The sequence below is a fragment of the Pinus tabuliformis genome, chromosome 4_1 (assembly GCF_031772625.1).
Source record: "Pinus tabuliformis cultivar Carrire ecotype Pingquan chromosome 4_1, CPIR1, whole genome shotgun sequence".
NCBI classification, from domain to species: domain Eukaryota; kingdom Viridiplantae; phylum Streptophyta; class Pinopsida; order Pinales; family Pinaceae; genus Pinus; species Pinus tabuliformis.
Genome location: NC_142303.1, coordinates 119,719,639 through 119,725,971, shown reverse-complemented (window position 1 = coordinate 119,725,971; position 6,333 = coordinate 119,719,639).

The window sequence follows — 6,333 nt, the reverse complement described above, 5'->3', positions numbered from 1 at the left end:
ATGAGTCATTCATGATTATATACATGATTCTTTAGATGGATGGCTGCGACCATGCCGTGGCTATCATTTTGATCCTGCTCAGTCGAATGGCTGTGATGATACTGTGGGTCATTTCATTTTGATCCTCTCTATGTGGATGGATCTGCCCATGCCGTGGGTCTATTTCATATGATCCCTTCAGTTGGATGGTTGCGTCCATGCCGAGGATCGATGCACATGATCTGTTTCTTGATGGATAAATGTGCCTATACCATGGATTCATGTATTGTTATATTCCTCTGATGTTTATCAGGCATGACTATCAGATTTTAGATATGTACATATATGTTTGAGTTGCAGGTCTGTTACAGATCCATTTGGGCACATTACTCCCATCATCCAGATTAGTGTTTTAGGGCTCATTAAACCCTAATTTCAGTTGCTACATGCCCTAAATAAATCACCCTTTTGAATGTCTCCTTCCCAGATAGTTTCATGACTTGAAGACATCCTGAAATGACCTCTAAAGGGACCAGTGCAGGTAGGCCCATGTAAGGGTTTGCTACAGAGAAGTTGAGTCCATGCCAGGGTGCTTTGCAGAGCACTTAGTCCCTCTTTCACTTGCGCTGGGCGAGAGTGAGTGAAATTCACATAGGGTTTGTGGAATATTCCTATCTCTTGGAGTCATCTAGAAGTTTCCCTCACTTATCAAATCCTATGAGCTCGAAAATGGATGAGGAGTGAGTTAAGATGCATCATTTCCTCTCATCCCTTCCTCCATGGAACTAATTCTAACTATGGAAGGCCATTCAATACCCCCATTTATGACATAACCTCCTTCATCCTCCTATAAATTGAACACTCATCTAAGTGACCAAGGGCTGGACTATGTTGAATTGTAAGGAGATAATGTCGCTATGAGAATTGACTTTGAGACAAGTATTGTTATTCTACAAGTTTATCGTGCTTTTGATGTGATGTGGATGGGATCCAAGCTGGAGGAGTGACTTCGAATCAGACTTGATGGTTGTAATTCCTTCTTCTATTTCAATAAAGTATTTGAACATTTTTCCCATATGTTTGTATTTTTATATGATGCTTATATGTGTGGATGTATCTGATTCTGTTTACTTGTATTTAATAGATCTTTTGCTTTGATCGGTTCTTTGTCTTCTATTTGTGTTTACAGGTACTTCTCAAGTGTGTTAAGTACGGGAAGGAGTGATAGGATCGATACAAAGGAGACAAGAGGAAAGCAGAACTACAAGTAGGTCTTCTCATCTTCTTTGTCTTATCTATTGCTTATAGGAAAAGGATAAAGTGCTTTAAACTGTTGTTCTAGATATGACTACTTATCTAGGGATTAGTATTTATCCGTAGATACCAAATTCTCCAAAACGAATTGGAAACTTTTCTGGGGAAGATCATCCTTCCAAGTAGCTTACCCACCTCCTATGACACTCTTGCAGACCCTACCTATGTTCATTGATTGTATTTAAGCTCTTTTGCATTGAATTTTGGTCAAAACTGTCTCAAATTGCCTCTTGAAATGGCTTACTATCACCAGCACAGTCTTGTGAGGGACACAATGAGAAACAAAGAACCCTTGGCTTAGGGACAGTGCTCAGAAGCACACTGTCTCTCATTCAGGGCTGCGCTGATCCTCCTAGGGTCAATTTCCCACCTTGGCTTGAGTTTTTGCCAAATTTCCTCTGTTTGATTGCTTGTTGATTGATCAATGAATGTGATGTCTCAGAAAACAAGTTTGTCTCTCCTTTGCTAGCCCTAATTTGACTTGATTGATTAATGTTTCTTAAATGTTTTCTTTGTCATTAGCGATCCATATTCAAAGTTAGATTATAGTCGATTAATCTTTGTTTGAAAGAAAGTGTCGTAAAAGTATTCTTTTCCTTCGAAACAGAATTGTCGTAAAGTCTTCATTCTTGTTAAAGGTTGATTGATTGTATGTGCATTAGTTTCCTTTTTTTTCTATTCACATTAAGGAAATCGAAAAAAATACATGCATTTTGCATTGAAAAAGTTTGTGTGTGCTCATAGGAATAGTTTAGGGAAATTGCATTAGATTGTGATCTTTTTTCTTTCATCGAAAGAAATCTGATTGCTCTAACCCTATTAGTTAAGATTTAAATTGTTAAATTGGAAGGAAAGAATGCTTATCATAATAGTTTAATTCCTAGGAATTTCAGAATACATCACGTGGTGAACTTGAAAGGCAAATTCCTAAGCAAGATCAACTTAAAATTAACCTCAATTTACCTAATGCAACATTGTCATTAAATTAAAACATTTAATGGTTCTAGGCTAGAGACATGTTCCGGCATCGTAAAAAAAAGTAGTTGTCGCTAACTTGTCTGCAATACATCCTGAGTGTGATACCTCATTCCACATACATGAGTATATCGTAGCTCGTCCACATACCTTCGGTATATAGGGCAGTTTTATAGTACGTAAAGTATATGGGAATTCTCTCACTGTGCAGTTTTGCATTAGATAACACTGATACGGACTGGGCCTCCATGTAATTAGGTATATATGGTGTTAACACCCAGGTTGTTCCCTTTGACTCCCAAGGGAATACGGCCGGGGTAACCACTAACCAATCTTTGGGTTACAGCTTCTAGCCAAATTGCAACCAGAGAGGGCTCTCTCTTTATGATTTGACTCTGTTTTAGTAGTGTTTTAGGCTAGCTATTATGCTCAGGTTTTTGGTTTATGTTTGTGGTTGAAGGACCTCTTTCAATGCTTAAGATGTAGTTTTCAGACAGTAGTAATTCATTGGGCAATGGAGTCTAGAGCTGTGAAATGTTTGAAATGCTTTAGTGAGAAGGTTCAGACTGCAGGGCCTATTGTATATTCCAACAAACAAAATTAAAACTTAAGTGATGATGTATGATTTAGCCAATGGAAAGCAATTAAGAATTCCCTATTAAGCTGGTGATGTGAAAGTGAAACATGTTGCTCAGGAGCAAACTTGAATTCCTGAAACAAAGGTCACTGTGAAAGATATATTCTGAAAGTGCAGCAATTAAGAATTACACTTATCAAGACTATAGCTGAAGAAAACATTCATTAACAACATAGATTGAGCTCAGGGTATTCCACGAATAAATCCTGAAGGCTATTCTTTTTCTTTGCTACTAAGTACTCAGAAATTAGAAACATATATGGATTGTAAAAGATTGAAAGACATAACGAAGAGAGTTACATAAGACTTATTGTATTGTGAGATGCACAAGAATCCTGCAGTTTTCAACAAACACCAGAACGCATTCAACACTTCAGAACTTTGAAAAATTCCATCACTTTCTTTATTAGATTCTGAAAAGATTACATCATAAGAAACTTCTTCAAGAGAAATCAACAACCACCCTGCAAGCTTGTGCGAGGGTCAAATATATACAAATAGTATTACAAAATATCTAAGGCATTGAGTCATCTGAGAAATAAATATTTCACCAACTTTTTTCAGAGAAGCAGATAAGAAGTTATTGCTACCTTTAATACAACATAAATGCATCTTTCTATCTGTCAGAAGATATTTTGGCTTTTGGAAGCCAACGAGTCGGTTGGAGTGATCTGCATTAACGCTGGAAAATGCGCTTTTGGAGCTGCTCTGCTATAGCTTCTCGGCCTGGACACCTGTAGCTTCTCATCTTGCTTTGTTGGCCGAAAGATCTGCTGAGTTGGCTAAGCTTTCATCCTTAATGCATGCTGATTCTTTTAAATTGTCCTGTGCATGATAATTTGCAATTTCTATGAACAAAATTTATTGAATGGCTTCCTGTTTATAAAATCATCTGTATTGCTTTAGTCCACCATTCTTGTGTAGGTAGTTGATGCCTGAGAATTGCATCCATAGTCTCCTCTGCCTCTGTATATTTATAAAAATTGGGAGGCACTTCAAACAGGTGTTTAATTTCATTCATTATAAAAAATAAACTTTCTACTCTGTTGTAGAGAGTCTGTCCTGTGGCTGGCCCTGTTTCCTCTGAGGTGCTGGGCTTCTCATTGATCTGGCTTGTGGCAAATGCATTGACCCTCTTGGCATACTGCTCATGTGTGAACAGTCTCCTTGCACTGTTCAGTAAGCTAGGGAGCCCTCGGTTTTGTAATACCTGAAATTTGTCCATAAACCTGTTTACCTCAGTCTGCATGTCTTGGGTTCTTCTCTCTAATGTCTGCACCAAGTTTCTCAGTGTAAGAACCCTCTTGACTAACTGAATGGTCTCAGTTCTGTTTGAAATTCCCATGGTAGCCAACTGAGTACTTGTTCTATTGTTAAGCACATTAATCATCTTGGTGGCAATTTCTGGCATATTGCTTAGAGCAGCTCTTGATCTCTGAATTTCAGTCTGTGCTTTTGGAATGAGCTCTAACTGCTCATGGATTGTCTCAATATACTGCCATTGGTCAGTAATAGACTGGCCAATATTAGCCCACAGCACTGTTTTAAGCTCAGCCACAACTTTGTCTAATTTGAGCTCATTCTCTAGCTCTTTGATCCTGTCTTTGAGGGCTTTTATCTCCCTGCCCTTTTCTGCCACAGCTTGCTTGGATTTGTCATATCTATCATTTACTTTGGCCAATTTCTCCCTGGTCTCATTTAGTTCTGTCATTTGAGCTTCCAGGGCCTGAATCTCATTTCTTAGCTTTTGCATATCCAAGCTAGGGGGCCTGCTCTGTTGTTGGTGGTGTTGAAGTAGATGGTGCTGCTTGTTCAGTTTGTTGAGGAGGAGGAATAGCAGTTGGAGCAGCTTCCTCAAGGTTAATGATTTGAGGAGGAGGCTGGGAGGTCTAACCTTCTTCTCTTTGTTTCAGAGTTGCTTGTAATGCTGCCTGTGCAGCCTCTGATTCTCCCAGCTTTTCTTGTGTTTGGATAAGCTGCTTATAAAGAGACACCAGCAAAGCTGCGGCATCTTGATCATGCCTTTGTTGAGCTACTTCATCCGTTTGAGGGTGAATTGTGGCTGGGAGTTTGATCTTTCTCCTTAAAGCTACCATATCTGCATCCCTCAATTTCAATATTTCTTGTATGCCCTTAATATCTTTGGGATCATGCCCAATCTCAATAATTATATCTTCTAAGGACCTTATTCTGTTGTCCTTAGCTTGAGAGGATGCCCTTTCCAACTCAAGTTGGGCAGCTGTATTATGAAGGCTATTCTCTAGCCTATAATTATCCAATGTTTTGTCTGCCAAGGAGGCATAGACCATCTCACCTGTTTGTTTATGCAATTCAATTTTGTCCATTGGGTGGATGTCCTTGGCCAGGACCTCAAGATTGGTCCTCAAGTAATCTGAAGGGGACTGTGGCTGCAAAGTAGTTGGCATGAAGTGACTCATGACCATCTTGCCCTCCTGGACATCATATGCAGACATTAGTTGCTGCTGGTTGGTGGGAGCCATTTTCAATAAATGGTTATACAGCTATATTTTTATGGGTTCATTCCTCCTCTTTATGTCTATGAACTGCTGTTTGATTCCTCCTTCAGCTTCTCTTTGGTGGCTTGAGGAGTTGACCTCTCCTCCCATTGTCCTCTCTTGTTCCTGTTGGAAGGAACTTGCAGATGCTTCTCTACTGGGTGGGCCCATGCCGAGAGACTGCCCTATTGGTATCTCCTCCTCAGAGAAAGGATTCAGTCTCTGTCTTTTCTCACCATGACTTATTGATGTGGTTAAGGGAGTCTCTCTGTCCCTTTTCCTGCTTATATCCTCGTTTTGTGGAGTTTGGAGGATTGATGCTTCAGCTGATGTTTCTTTCCTGGGAGGCACCGTGTTTTGGGCCTGCTGTTCAGTGAAAATTGGGGCCTCAACTGCCCCTTCTTGCTGTGGGGGCTGCTCTCTGTGATGCTGCCCTTCTCTTTGCTGTGATTCCTGTTGTTGTTGTTGCTCTACCTACTGCTGCACTTCTTCTTGCTGTTCCATCTCTTTATCTGTTTGGTCTTCAGTCATGGGAGGTGGTTGCTCTTGTTCCACCTGCTTTTCTTTGCCTTTGCTGCATGTCTGTTGAGTGTCCATGGCAGCTTGCTGATGTGTTGTTGAAGAAGAGGCAGCTGCTCCAAGTTGCCTTTGATATGATAAGGAAACCTATCCACAAGTTTCCAAGTCAGCTTCTTTTTGCATATTCCTAGCCTCTCTTTCTAGCATCTGCTCTCTAGTAATTGGCTCTTCTAGAGTGCCCTCTTTCCAGCTCAAAGAATTTGCATATTTTTCAACATGAGGCAGCCTTTTATGTGCATAGGTACCCAATTTGAGTTTTATCCTCCTGAGGGAAATAAAATGATTACGGTCATAAGGTGACCATTTGAAACTGGTTTGCAATTTGAGCCCTGC